The sequence below is a fragment of the Peromyscus californicus genome, unplaced genomic scaffold (assembly GCF_007827085.1).
Source record: "Peromyscus californicus insignis strain IS unplaced genomic scaffold, ASM782708v3 Scaffold_5__1_contigs__length_169319896, whole genome shotgun sequence".
In the NCBI taxonomy this organism is placed as follows: Eukaryota; Metazoa; Chordata; class Mammalia; order Rodentia; family Cricetidae; genus Peromyscus; species Peromyscus californicus.
In genome coordinates this window covers 28,487,078-28,502,875 of record NW_026294573.1, presented here as the reverse complement: position 1 = coordinate 28,502,875, position 15,798 = coordinate 28,487,078, and positions in this window count along the sequence as shown.

Below are 15,798 nucleotides of genomic sequence, written 5' to 3'. Positions count from 1 at the left end.
CCAACTCTTCTTTAGTCTCTGACCAGCTCCTGTGGTCTGTCTCTTTGGTGATGTCCCTGTTTGTTCCTCTGTTTATCTGGTCTCTGTTCCTCATTCTGCATCTTGCCATCTGTTCTGGTAGGATCCTTATGTTCTGAGTCCAGGCCAAGCCTTGGGCATGCGTACTCCTCACCCACAGAAACTGCTCCAGTTACCTCTGCAGGGGAGCTGAGCCATGAGGCAGGCCAAGGGGGTGGATGAAAAGACAGGAAACCTGGAAGGTCTCCACTCTTCCCACCCACCCCATCTTTCCCTAACTGTGAGGGCCCTCTGAGAGGCCTGGAGCTCTAGCCAGGCTCACAACCCCAGGACCAAGGACTAAGTCTGTGTGTCCGACCCTCTGTGCCCTCCCCATTGACCCCCTCCTGCCAAGCTCCCTAAATTTCTCCTCTAGGCTAGTCCACTAGCTGTTACAAAACAGCTGTTTGGGGACTGGGTAGGTCCTTAAGCAAGTGACACCAAACTCAGGACTGCCACTGAGCCTAGTACCCTCTAGGGTCAAAAGACCTGAGGTCTGTGACCTCTGCCCTGGGCCTAGTTTTCATAACCTGGAGTGCAATGTCCAGAGCCAGGACATGGTTCAAAGCATTGAATCTCAGAATTTACCACACAGCCTAGTAACTGGTCCCTGTCACCAGGGCCTGCCTTCAGAGTGGCATGCTCCGGCCCTCCCACTCATATCACCTGACAGGCCCTAGTGGCTTAGGCTACTGTGTGCCAGGCTAGTGTGGTCCAGGGCCAGGTACTCAGCAAGGCCAGGGTCCTACAGCCAATGCTGTACACCGGCTACTACTGAGTCATACCCTAGTCCCTAAGGACTTCTGAAGTACAATTTTAGTCAAATGAGAATAAAAGGTACACATTGCCAGAAGGGAGGTAAACAGGAGGATGTAACGCGAATCGCTAGATGGTCTTATTATTAAAAAACTTAGAGCCAGGTATTGGGGTGAACGGAAAGATCAGAGAAACAGAACAAGCCACATCCAACCTCACCTTGCCAACTTCTCAGCTGATCTTGTTTCCTCAAACTGGAAGCCTCTGAGTCCTCACCCAAATGGATCTCAGCTGAACTGCTGCTCAAAAGCCGAAAAGCTTAAAAAGACCTCTAGTTTCTGGGCCTCACGCCTTATGTACCGTTCTGCTTCCTGCCATCACTTCCTGAGATTAAAGGCGTGTGTCACCATGCCTGACTTCTATGTTTATCTAGTGGCTGTTCTGTTCTCTGACCCCAGGTAAGTTTATTGGGGTGCACAATATATCAGGAGGAGGGGGCAGAGTGAGGACTGGGAGTGGGCAGGGTTGCTTAGTAAGATGTAAGATGCTAGGTCCAGTAAAGTAGGAAAATACTTTTTTTTAACTTTTTTTTTGGGGGAGAGGAATTTATTTACTTAATTTATTTTTACTTTTCAAGAAAGTAGCAAATGATTTTTTTTTTTGAGACAGGATCTCACTGTATACTCCTTTCTGGACCCAGAACTTATAGTGTAGACCAGGCTGGCCTCAAACTCACAGAGATCAGCCTGCCTGTGCCTCCCCAGTTCTAGTATTAAAGGTATGAGGCACCATGCTCAATTTAGATTTTTTTTAGTTCAAGTATGTCCCAGCCCATGGTGGTGCACGCCTCTACATCCGCACTTGTGAAGCTGAGGTGGGAAAATCTAAAATTCATGGCCAGCCTGAGGCACAAGAATCCCTATTTAAAAAATTTTTAAAAAGCCCAGGCATGGTAGTACACACCTTTTATCCTGGCACTCAAGTCTACAAAGTGAATTCCAGATTAGCTAGAGCCACCCAAACTGGCCTTGAATTTGAAATTGTCTTGAAGATTCTCCACAGCCTTCTGAATACCAAGATCACTTCTATGTGCCATCATGTCTGCCTGAGGCATTTGGGGTGTTTTTGTTCATTTTGTTTTTGTTTTTGTTACAGGGCTTCTCTGTGTAGTCCTGGCTGTCCTGGAACTCACTCTGTAGACCAGAAACTTAGAAATCTACCTGGCTTTGCTTCCCGAGTACTGGGATTAAAGGTGTGCACAACCATGGCCTAGCAGAGCACTTACTTTAATGTGTTCAGTTCTGCAGCACTATGGGGAACCCTTAATCCTTTCCATGTTTTTTTTTTCTAGTAGCCATAGGTGTGGACACAGGGAAAGTGTCTAACACTGCTCGCATTGGGGTAAGGACAACTTCAGAGGATCTGTTTTCCTTTATTATTTTCACTTTAATTTTTTTTTATTTTATTTTCAAGTGTATGGATGTTTTTGCCTGCAAGTATGTCTGTACACCACATGCATGCAATACCAGAGGAAGCCAGAAGAGAGCACTGGATCCTCTGGAACTGGAGTTACAGATCATCTGCACTGCCATGTAGGTATAGGGAAAGGAACTCAGGTCCCCTAGAAGCATAGCCAGGACTCTAAACTGCTGAGCCATCTCCCTACCCTTTATTTTATTTATTATTGTGCATGTGTGTACATGAGTGTGCCTGCCATGGCATGTGTGTGGAGGTCAGACGACAACTTACGGAATCCATAGAACTCAGATTGCTGCGTTTCATGGCTCATCTTTACCAGCTGAGCCTTCTCATTGGCTTTATTTCTACTTTAAAAACATTTATTTGTGCCCAGCATGGTGGGACGCACCTTTAATCCCAGCACTTGTGAGGCAAAGGCAGGTGCATCTCTGTGAGGTGAGTTAGGCTAGCCATGGAGTATGACTGTCTCAAAATAATTTTTATTTATTTATTTGTTTGTTTGTTTGTTTACTTACTTACTTACTATGTGTGAGAGAGTACAGGTGCACTACACAGTATGGGATGGAAGTCAGTTTTCGCCCTGCATCTTGCTAAGCTAGGGCCTCTTGTGTTTCTGCTGTTGTGATGTGCTTTCCCGGCTAGCTGGCCTGAAAGCTCCTGGGAAATTGTGTCTCTGCCTCCAGTCTTGCTTAGAAATGACAAGATTACAGATATGCACAGCCGCACTTGGCTTTTTTTGTTTGTTTTGTTTTTTGAGACAGGGTTTCTCTGTGTAGCCCTGACTGTCCTGGAACTCACCCTATAAGCCAGGCTGGCCTTGAACTCAGAGAGATCCGCCTGCCTCTGCCTCCTGAGTGCTGGGATTAAAGGCGTGCGCCACCACCACTCAGCAGCACTGGGCTTTTTATGTGGGTTCTGGGGACGAGAAAGTTGTTCTCTGACCTCCACACAAAGGTCATGGTATGCTCACATGGCTAGAGCTTCGACCTGCTGAGCCGTCTCCCTAACCTGACTTAATTTAACCTCTTTCATAGGAGTAAGCATTACTTCAGATTGGGGTGGAGCCTGGAAACTTTCTTACCGCAGCTTCCTCCCTATCCTCCTGCCTCCAGTCTGGCCACCTCCGGTCCACACTGGCTTCGACCTCTCCTTCCCCGTGGTCAGTGTTTTACAGCAGTAGTTTTCATGCGGGAGAGAAAGCAGGCGTCCTGACTTACCATGACGCCTGCCTCACTCCTACGATACATGCAACACCTTCCCCTTCTTCACGGTGCACAGCAGGAACTCCAGCAGCCCGAGTGTTCTACAGCCTCTTCTGGCTTCCACTGTGTTGCTCCTGTTGCTCTGTCTGTCCTTACTGCACACGGACAGAGCCTACTGCATGCCAACACTGGGCTGGGAAGGACGCTGTGGAGTTCCAGGCTGGATCAGTTAGGCTGCTATGACTCACATTCTGGCAGAGGAGCCTTGCAAGGCAAACAGTGACAAGGAGGTGCTTGTGGTCCTAGGGTGATCCGGAATGCTGGGGTCAAAAGGAGCCTCCTAGAGAAGAAGGCTGAATTAAGATTTGAACCAACCACCAGGGGACAGGCAGGTAGTGTCCCCGACACACAGACAGATCATCAAAGGCCCTGAGACTTGGAGAGGAGTCTTTGTGAGGATGTGCAGTGTGTGCATATGTGTGCAGACACGTGTTGTAGCACGTGTGGAGGTCAGACGACAATTTTAAGTGTCAGTTCTCACTGTTCACCTTGTTTGAGACAGGGTCTCTTCCTTGTTCATTCCCGCACACTCCGGAGTAACTGGCTGGCCGTGAGTCTCCAGGATCTTCCTGTCTGCCTCCAGTCCCACCATAAGAGCGATAGGATTTTAGATGTGTGCTCTATGGTGTCCAGCCTTTGTACGGGTTCTGGGGGTTTGAACTCTGGTATCTGACACTTTCAGGGCAAGTACTTTACCCACAGAGCTGTCTTCCCAGTCCCTGTCCAGGGATCTTGAGTCCAGCGTGGTGGAAACACACAAGGATGAGCATAGAGCCACAGGTAAGAACCCTTCTGGCTGCTACTCCATTGATCCAGCCTTTTCTTCTGAGGGCAATGAGGATTCTGGGAGGAGCCTAAGGAGGGGGCATCCAGGCATCCTGTGGATGTAGTGCAGAGGCTGGACTGGAGAAGCCCCAGTGCTCTTTCTAGAGTGGTAGAAATGATGACAGCCTGGAGTAAGGTGAAGATACCAGAGACAGACTCAGAGCTGAGACAGGAGTGAGGGTGACCCCCCCCCCCCCCAGTCTGGCTTCAGCAGCTAGTGGCTTCTGGTCCTGTTTTCGGGAAAGGGCTTTCTAAGTTCAGACTTGAATTAAGTCCGAACATTCAAGTTAGCCTTTAATCACAGCACTAGGGAGGCAGAGGCAGGCCAATCTCTAAATTCAAGGCTGGCCTGGTCTACATAGTGAGTTCCAGGACAGTCAGGACTACACAGAGAAACCTTGTTTTCAGAAGGGGAGAGGAGACATTCAAGTCCAGACATCCAGCAGGCAGAGATGACCTATTATATGGACTGGGTATTTTTTTGTTGGGGAGGGGAGGCAGTTGAGACAGAGTCTTACTGTGTGGCCCGAAACTCTCTTTACAGACCAAGCTGGCCTTAAACTCACAGAGACCCAACTGCCTCTGCCTCCTGAGTGATGGGACTAAAGGCATGCACCACCACACCTGCCTGGCCTGTTCTTATACAACAGGATTCTATTTGTGGGTTGGCAAGATGGCTCAGCAGATAAAAATGCTTGCTGAGTAAGCCTGGTGACCTCAGTTTGATCTTCAGAACCCATGTAAAGATGAGAAGAAAGAACTTCGCCACGAAGTTGTCTCTGCCCTCCATACATATGTCTTGGCAAATGTGAATGCTCATGTGTGTGCGGCATACATGCACACATGCTCACAGAGTAATAAATAATTTTTATTTTGTTATGTTTTGAGACAGGCTTTCTCTGTGTAGCCTTGGCTGTCCTGGAACTCACTCTGTAGACTGGGCTGGTCTTGAACGCACAAGAGATCTGCCTGCCTCTGCCTCCCGAGTGCTGGAGTTAAAGGTGTATGCCAAGCCGGGCAGTGGTGGCGCACGCCTTTAATCCCAGCACTCGGGAGGCAGAGCCAGGCAGATCTCTGTGAGTTTGAGGCCAGCCTGGGCTACCAAGTGAGTTCCAGGAAAGGCGCAAAGCTACACAGAGAAACCCTGTCTCGAAACCCCCCCCCCAAAAAAAGGTGTATGCCACCACTGCCCAGCTTAATAAATACTTTTTAAATGATTTATTTATTTTTATTTTATGTGCATTGGTGTTTTGCATGCATGTATGTTTGTGTGAGGGTGTCAGATCCCCTGGAAGTAGAGTTATAGGCAGTTTGTAAGCAGCCATGTGGATGCTGAGAATTAAACCCAGGTTCTCTGGAAGAACAGCCAATGCTCTTAACCGCTGAGCCATCTCTCCAGCCCCAGTAAATAGTTTTTTAAGACAAAGTCTCAGCTATATATCCCTGGCTGACCTGAAACTTACAATAACCTTCCTGCCTCTCCCTCCTGAGTGATTAAAGGCATGTGCCACCATGCCCAGCTGTAAAACCTAATTTAAAAGTGGGTAAAGGGGGGCTGGAGAGATGGCTCAGAGGTTAAGAGCACTGACTGCTCTTCCAGAGGTCCTGAGTTCAATTCCCAGCAACCACATGGTGGCTCACAACCATCTGTAATGAGATCTGGTGCCCTCTTCTGGCCTGCAGTCATACATGCTGTATACATAATAAATAAATAAATCTTTAAAAAAAAAAAAAAAAAAGTGGGTAAAGGATTTGACATTTCTCTAAAAAAAACATGATCCACGTGTGCAGGAATAGATGCTGAACATCACCAAATGCAAATAAAAACCACAGTAAAACAAAACACAGTGAGTTGCTTCTTCGTGCTCAATGGGGTATCTGTCAGTGTTTAAAAAAATGTGTTTACAGGGACGTGCAAAGTGCCTTTGCACATCGCCAAAGGAGGAGGATCAAGTGGCACAGCTGTGTGCAGAAAGGTATGGCAGTTCCTCAATACATTAAAAATAGAATTGCCATATGATCTGGCAATTCCACTTTTGGATGTATGCCAAAAGACCTGAAGACCAAGGACTCAAACAGACTTGGATACCCATGTTCACAACAGTGCTGTTCTGAGCAGCCAAAAGGGAGGAGCAATCTTGTCCACAGAGGAAAGGGTAAATAAGATGTTACCTCACATATAACTGAATTCCAGCTGGGCGGTGGTGGCACACACCTTTAATCCCAGCACTCGGGAGGCAGAGGCAGGCGGATCTTTGTGAGTTCGACGCCAGCCTGATCTACAGAGCAAGATCCAGGTCAGGCACCAAAACTACACAGAGAAACCCTGTCTCAAAAAAAACAAAAATAAATAAATAAATAAAATAAAAAAATAAAGTAAGGGAATTCCAACATAAGCTACAATACAGTCAAAGTGTGAGCATATTATCCTAAGTGAAATTAAACAGTCATGAGAAATTGTGTCAATCTACTTGTCTAAGAAGCCAGAGTTGCCAGGTGGTAGGGGTGCGCACACCTTTAATCCCAGCACTTGAGAGGAAGAGGCAGGCAGATCTCTGAGTTCGAGGCCAGCCTGGTCTACAGAGCAAGTTCCAGAACAGCCAGGGCTACACAGTAAAACCCTGTGTTCGAAGAAGAAGAAGAAGAAGAAGAAGAAGAAGAAGAAGAAGAAGAAGAAGAAGAAGAAGAAGAAGAAGAAGAAGGAGAAGAAACCCAGAGTTACCAGGCATGATGGCTCAAGCCTGTGATCCTAGTATTTAGGCAGACTAGTATTTAGTGGATTTAAAGTTGGAGTCTAGCCTAGACTTCATGGAGACCTTGACTTTTAAAAACAGTTCCTCAGAAACAATAAGGGCTAGGAAGACGACTCAGACAGTGAAGCATGAGGTCCTGAACTTAGGTGCCTAGGACCCATGGAAAAGCTGGACATAACGGCAGGGCACACATCTGTAACCTCAAGTTTGGGGGCAGAGATATGAGGAACCCAGGGACTAGCTACCTAGTCTAACTGAAAGGGTGTGCTCTCAGTTACTGGACAGTCTGAAAAATTAAGATGCAGCTGGGTTGGTGGCGCACACCTTTAATCCCAGCTCTGGGGAGGCAGAGGCAGGTGGATCTATGTGAGTTCGAGGCCAGTCTGGTCTACAAAGTGAGATCCAGGACACTCAGGACTGTTACACAAAGAAACCCTGTCTCAAAAAAGCCTCCCCCCCCAAAAAAAATAACTAAATAAAAAATAAAGATACTCCAGGCAGTGGTGGTGCACACCTTTAGTCCCAGCACTTGGGAGGCAGAGGCAGGCGGATCTCAGTGAGTTCAAGACCAGCCTGGTCTACAAAGCGAGTTCCAGGACAGCCAGGAATTTACAGTCTCAAAAAACCAAAAAATAAATAAAATAAAATTAATAAAAATAAAGATACTACTGCCTATCTTTTTAGACAAGTCTTATGTAGCCCAGGCTAGTCTCAAATTTGCCATGTAGCAGAGGATAATCTCAAGTGCTGAGATTATAGGCATGTATTAATTACCATGTCTAGTTTATGTGGTAGCGGGAATCAAACCTAGGGATTCCTAAGCATCCACTCTACCAGCTGAGCTATTTCTCGAGCTCCACCAACATCAAATCAGTCAGGTTTGCTTGCTTGCTTGTTTGTTTGTTTGTTTATGAGACAGGGTTTCTCTATGTAGCTTTGGAGCCTGTCCTGGAACTCACTCTGTAGACCAGGCTGGCCTCGAACTCACAGAGATCCTCCTGCCTCTGCTTCCAGAGGGCTGGGATTAAAGGTATGTGCCACCCAGCTATCAGTCAGGTTTATATAGACACAAAGTAACAGATACAGTTCAATAGATATTTTCAGTTTGGGAATATAGAAAAGTTGGATGGTGGTCATAGTTGCACAACAATATAAATAAATTTAATGCCACCAAATGTACATTCAAAAATAGTTCAAATGAAGCTGGGCAGTAGTGGCGCACGCCTTTAATCCAAGCACTTGGGAGGCAGAGGTAGGCAGATCTCTGTGAGTTCGAGGCCAGCCTGGTCTACAAAGCGAGTTCCAGGACAGGCTCCAAAGCTACACAGAGAAACCCTGTCTCAAAAAAAAACCAAAATAAATAAATAAATAAATAAATAATAAAATAAAATAAAAACAAAAAAATCTAGGTGTGGTGGCATACAACATAGTACTCAGTCATCAGAGGCTGAAGGATCAGAGGTTAGAGGTCATTCTTGGCTATATCGTGAGTTCAAACCCAACCTGGTCTATAGGGGAACCTGTCTGAAACAAAACACCTTATGTATTTATGTAATCCCATTTAATAAAATAAAAAAAAAAACAAAAGTTAAATGAACTAAGTATAGTGTTTCATACCTGTAATCCGAGCACCCAGGAGGCACAGACAGGAGGATTGTGAGTTTGAGGCCAGCCCACTCTATAGTATATCAAGATATTATCCTAAAAGGGGGTGAGGGATAAAATAGTAAAATTGGTACATTTTTCTTCATTTGTAGTGCTAGAAATGGTACCCAGGACCTCATGCTGAGTAAATACTCTACAGCTAATCTACATCTCAGATAGACAGCTTACTTAATTTTTGTTCTTTTTTGAGGTCTAGCTATGTAGTCCAGGCTGGCCTTGAACTCACAATTGTGGCTCAATCTCCTGAGTGCTGGGATTACAAATGTGAACCACTGTAGCAAAGAACATACCTAAACTTTAAAGACGTTATTTGGAAAATAGGTGTGAGTGGAACACATCTGTAAGCTCAATGCTTGGGAGGGTAGAAAGATTTCACGTCCCAGACCAAGTTCTACACAGTTAAATTCTGTCTCAAACAAAACAACCAAAGGCTTGGGATGCAGCTCAGTTGTAGAACACACAGATACACACACACACACACACACACACACACACACACACACACACACACACTCCCACACTCCAAAGAACAACTTTAAAAAAAAGTACTTATTTAAGCAGACTGTGGTGGCTCATACCTTTAATCCCAGCCCTTGGGTGGGGGGAAGGGAAGGCAGGCAGATGTCTGTGAGTTTGAGGCCAGCCTAGTCTACATAGCTAATTCTGGACCAGCCAGAGCTGCATACACAGTTAGACCTTGTCTCAAAAAATCAAACCAGCCAGGTGGTGGTGATGCATGCCTTTAATCCTAGCTCTTGGGAAAGGCTGGCAGATCTCTGTGAGTTTGAGGCCAGCCTGGTCTACAGAGTGAGTTCCAGGACAGCCAGAGCTGATACACAGAGAAATCTGCCTCAAACCTCACCCCCCAAAAAAAAAGTTTTACAGAAAATGTGTTACTATTAAGCTGTAGTAACATATAAGTAAGCTTCAAATTAATGCAAGCATCACACAGAATTTTAGAATCAGAACATATTAACTCTTCCCTCCTCATGCTGTTTCTGTTCCTCTCAAATGACTGTTTAACTTGGGATGGAAACACCAGGTGAGCTCAAAGTACTCAAATGATTCCAAACTACCGAGATTACTTTGAGAGCAAGGGTGGAAGGCTGTGGAGATGCTCAGCAGGTACAGGTGTTTTCTGTACAAGCACGAGGACCTGAGTTCATCCTCAGCACCCATGCAAGACGCCGGGGGTGGCAGTGCTTACCAGTAACTCCAGCACGGAGAGGTGGGGAAGCAGAGATACACACCCTCTGGCCAGCCAGACCGGCCAAAAGGCAAGTTCCCCACTCACTCCAGAGACCCACACCCAGAGTTGACGTTTGCCTTTCATACCTGCACACACAAAGTGTAGACGTGCATAACAGATAGAAACACACACACACACACACACACACACACACCAATTTCTAGAGCCATTTATAACTCAGAACAATAAAATATTATTTTCAGAGAGATGTAGTTTTACTATTTTATTTGTTTTTTTTTGAGATAATCCTATATAGCCTAGGCTGGCTTTGTAGTCAAGGATGATCTTAAACTCCTGATCCTCTTGCCTCTACCTCCTGAATGTTGGGATTACAGGCATATACCCCACACTCATTTTATGTGGTGTTGGGGACCAAATCCAGGGCTTCATGTATACTAGGCAAACACTCTACCAAGGGAGTTACATCCCCAGCACTTAGAAAGGTATTTTAAAACTGTTTATTTTATTTTATTTTATTTTTGTTTTTTTGAGACAGGGTTTCTCTGTGTTGTTTTGGAGCCTGTCCTGGATCTCGCTCTGTAGACCAGGCTGGTGTTGAACTCACAGAGATCTGCCTGGTTCTGCCTCCTGAGTGCTGGGATTAAAGGCGTGCAACACTGCTGTCCAGCTATTTTATTTTAATTTTTTTTTTTTTTTTTGGTTTTTCGAGACAGGGTTTCTCTGTGTAGCTTTGCGCCTTTCCTGGTACTCGCTTTGGAGACCAGGCTGGCCTCGAACTCACAGAGATCCGCCTGCCTCTGCCTCCCGAGTGCTGGGATTAAAGGCGTGCGCCACCACCGCCCGGCCTTATTTTAATTTTTAAAATACAGATCTATGAGTTCAAGGCTAGCCTGGTATACAAAGGGAGTTCCAGGATGGCCAGGGCTATGCGGAGAAACCTTGTCTCAAAAAACAAAAACAAACACAAAACAACAAAACTGACCCCTTTTAACATGCTAGTTCAAGGTGATTGTCAAAAAGAAAGCAACATTTAGGGGTTTGTTTTTTTTTGTTTGTTTTTGTTTGTTTGTTTGTTTAGCCCTGGCTGTCTTGGAACTCATTTTGTAGACCAGGCTAGCCTCGAACTCAGCTCAGAGATCTGCCTGCTTCTGCCTATGGGGTATTGGGATTAAAGGCCTGTGCCACCACTGCCCAGAAATTTAGTAATTTCTATGTATGTTCTTTTTTAAATCAATTAATTAATTATTTATTTAATAATAAAATATATGTACATTGGTGCTTGGCCTGCACATATGTCTGTGTGAGGGTGTTGGATCCTCTAGAACTGGAGTTATAGACAGTTGTGAGCTGCTGTGTGGGTGCTGGGAATTGAACCCGGGTCCTCTGGAAGAGCAGTCAGTACTCTTAACCACTGAGCCATCTCTCCAATCCCCTATATATGTTATATATGTTCTTTTTTACAAAATATTTTTATTATTTGTGTGTGTGTGTGTGTGTGTGTGTGTGTGTGTGTGTGTGTGTATACGCGTGTGCGTGCATGTACCTGAAGAGGACAGAGGCATCCCCTGGAGCTGGAGTTACAAGCAGTAACGATTTCTTAACCACTGAGCCATCTCTCCAGCCCCTTATATGTGCTAATAGACTTTCATCACTGATGCCCAGGGCTGAGTCTGCCCATTATCTTATCCTTGGGAGGTACCTCCTAGCAGTTTGGGATGGATACGCCCTGGAAACTGTAGACCAGAACTGAATGCTGAATCTGTCCCCTGGGAAGCATTCAAGTCTTCAGCTCTTGGTTCAAAGGACCTTCTCAGGCTCCAGTGGGAGGCCTCCTGTGCCAGTCTCCTCTCTGGAACCTGGATAACTATTTTTCTTTCGGATCCTAGAATACCTCTTGCCTAGTTTTGTCACACCCTAGCATAATTATGTGTTTCTTTCCATTTCTAGCCAGCAAAGGAAGTCAAGAACCTGGTCCTGCTGATGCCAGATTCATGCCCAATGTTCTGGCCAATCTGGGCATTTCTAGTAAGACTGTCCAAAGTGATCTGGGGAAGGGATTGGTAGTACGGGGGGGGGGGGGGGGGGGGGCGGGGGAGGTGAGGATGTCAGGTCCCTAAAGGTGGGGAGAGGCTTCACTACTAACAAGGACGCATATAGCTCAGGCTGGCCTCGAACTCACGAGAGCAGCAGCAGATCACCTTGTACCCTTGATCCTCCTGCTTTTACTTTCCAGGTTCTGAGGTAGTAGGCATGTGCCACCATGCCCAGCTCGACTGTCAAGATTTCTATGTGTCAGTTCAAGGATGGCTTTGCTCCATCACAAGCCCCTATCTGCAGGTGAGGAAAGCAGCTGACAAAATCAGGACGCTAGTCCTAAGAGCCTGGCAAGAAGCGGGATGGACGGACAGTGCTTGCCGCTGGCAATTCTTCCATCTGTACAAGCTCATTTGACCACCAGGAGGCGGCAGATGCCTGTGGATGGGGAGGCTCGGGTACCCGCAAAGGGGTTACACTGAATGGTCTTTTGAGAGCAGTTCTGGGGAGTCGTGGTACAGAAAGAGTGTGTAAGGGTTGTGGGAGGCGCCAGATGCCTGTGGATGGGGAGGCTCGGGTACCCGCAAAGGGGTTACACTGAATGGTCTTTTGAGAGCAGTTCTGGGGAGTCGTGGTACAGAAAGAGTGTGTAAGGGTTGTGGGAGGTGTTGTAAGAGAGCCAGGGTTCAGAAACGTTGGCGGCTGGAAGCGGAGCGGAGCCGAGGGCGTGTTGTGGCCTCCTGGCTCTGCCTTGTCTGGCCCTGTTGGGGGAAAAGGGCAGCTCTAGGGAAAAGGAGAGTTCTCTAAAGGGGTGGGCCCCTGCCTCCACCTCAGATCTCCTCAGAGAAGTTCAGAGCCTGGAATAGACCGGACATTCCTAAGTTTTCTGGCAAGGAAACCAGGAAATCAGATCTTGAGCCAATCTCCTTTCAGGCCCAGCCAGTTCTGTCGAATAGGCCCTTGCCCCAGGACTTCCCGGAAAAGCTCCGCTGTGCCAGGAAAGCCACCCTTAGTTTCCCGAATCTGCTGCCTCTTAGATGTACTGCGGTGTGGTTCCCTCTCCCTGGCCATGGGTCAGATCCATCTTCTAAGCATGCACAGTGAACAGTTCTCCATGGGACACATTTGTGTGTCTCCTTAAGCCCTCTTCCAGTTCCTTCTTCGTGAATGCCTGTGTCTGCAGGGTGGAAGCTGAAAAGTTTGAACTCACCGTTAATCCCAGTTCCTTTTTCACTCCCCATGTCCAGTGAGCATTTCCACCTCTTGGTTTTCCACCCCGCACTGGGCCAAGTGCCCAGCATCTCTTCACTAGGATCACTGCTACTGCCTGGAGCTCCACGGTCACTTCCTCCAAAACCTTTTCCAAGTGACAGTCTTGATAACCGGAGTATTTTCCCTACCTGCTGAACCTGCCCAGCAGCTTCCTGGTGTTTCCTTTTAATAAAAAATAACTTGTTATTATTTGTGTGTGTGTGTGTGTGTGTGTGTGTGTGTGTGTGTGTGTGTGTGTGTGTCGGGGAGGTCAGAGGCAGCTTTGGAATCTGTTCTTTCCTGGCACCTTTACACGGGTTCTGTGGATCTAACTCTCAAGCTCACATAGCAAGTGCTTTACCAAGGAGTCATCATGCTGTCCCCATCCCCAGGGGTTTTACATTTGGTTCTTTTTTGTTTGTTTTTTGAGACAGGGTTTTTCTGTGTGTAGCCTTGGCTGTCCTGGAACCGGCTCTGTAGACAGGGCTGGCCTCAAACTCACAGAGATCCACCTGCCTCTGCCTCCCCAGTGCTGGGATTAAAGGCCTGCGTCACCATCACCAGCTACTTTTTGGGTTCTTTAAGACAGTCTCACTAAGTAGCCGAGGCTGGCCTCAAGTTCCTGGTTCTTCTGCCTGACTGCCCAGGGATTGTGGGAATCACGGGTATGAACCATCACACAATGCTTCCATTGTGCTTGCAATAAACATCTGACTCCTGCATGGCAGGTTTCCCGAATGGACTGGTCCTTCCTCGCTCTGTGAGACCATGTTCCCCTCACTTTCTAGGGACCATTTACTCTGGCCAAGCTCACCACAGGGCCTTTGCACAGGTTGGCTTCCTTTATCTGGACCCATGCCTTTGCCTTAGGACTCTGTGGGATCTCAGCTCCAGCAGTTCTTTCCCAGGGACGTCCTAATTCATCTCCACGACCAGGTCAGATGCCTTACTCACTTTCTAACACCACATACTTAGCTGCCTACAGGTCTTCAGAGCTGTAATTACGTGTTTGTAACACTGTTTAGTTATTAATAGACCTCTATTACAGTAAGGACCACATCAAGTGTTGCCTACTTAAAAACAATCTCCAGGGCAGGTGAGGTGAGTGACTTGGTGGGTCTCGTGCTGGGGTCCAAACTTGGGGCTGCATGGTACCAGGTGCACCGTCTCCCCAGCTCTCAATGTGACCATGTTTGTTTTCTGAGACAGGGTCTCACCGTGTAGCTCTGGTTGGCGTGGAACTCCTGTATGCTCAGGCTAGTACTGAGCTCAGAGGTCCACGTGCCTGTGCCTCTGAGCACTGGGATTAAAGGTGTGTGCACCACACTGGTCCAGTCACTTGTTCCTTCAAGGACTGACTGCGTTGATTAACCCACCTCTTTTCATCTCTATCTCCCGGGCTAGGCCTGTGCCATTTTTTGGGGGGAACCTTGGCAACCACTTCTTGCCTCCGAGTGTATGTATAACTGACTCCAATCAATGAGGTTCCCCCTCAGAAGTCAAGAGTGTTCTAATGGATTCCAACCTCATCACATCACCACCCTATTTAACGGCTTTCAGTTCCCCAGGGCCCTGAGAATAAAACCCAAGTTTCTAAGCATAGCCTTCCAAGGCCTTGCCTGTGTGGTTTCCCTCATGCGAACTCTGTCTCAGGGATCTTGTCTAACTCAACAAATAGCCCGTGCCTGTTCTTCTGGGCAGTGGGCACGGCTTTCATTTGAGAAGCCCAGACTCAGTCACATTTATCCGGTCTTCTGGATACGGGCACACAGCTGTTTCCCCACACAGCCCTCCCCCTGGCCTTGTCTAACAAGTGTGTCTTTCTCCTTCCCACCTTCCTGAACTTGCCCAGTCAACACTTCCCAGGTGAAGGCTACCTGGCCTGGCTTCCCAGCTTGCTCACACTCCTGGGACGCGCCATGCTGCTCCGGATCTCTCACGGTGCTGACCACATTTACTCTCACACTTGTGTGGTTAATGCCCGCCTTCGCTTTCAGGAGGCTCAGGAGCTTCAGAGCTTGGTTTCTGTTTACCACTGTGTCCCTCTGGCACTTAGCGGGTGCTCCACAGACAATTTATTGACTGAGCAAATGGGTAAATGAATTCCCAAGAGTACTCAGAGGACACTGCCTTTCAGGGAGATGTTGGTGCCTCTGCCTCAGCTGGGGGGCTGGGAAGGGCGTGCGAAGGAACTTCAACTGTGGCCCAGAACGGCTCACCTCTCCCTGGCCTCCCGGGCCATGACATGCCTGTGACTTGCACCTTGCATCCTGTCCACCTCCCCAATCCCTTGTAGCTACTCTGAGGCATTTTCACAGTTCCAACAAGCCAGCTCCTGCAGGCACCCTCGGAGTTTCCTACATGTTGACTCTTACCTGAAATTCCCTAGGGAGACCATGCTTGTCCTGAACTTTGAAGTCTCCTTCCTCTGCTTTCCTAAGTGCTAGGATTAAGGCCATGCCAACATGCCCAGAACTCATTCCCTTTCCTGTTTCTCAAAAGGAAA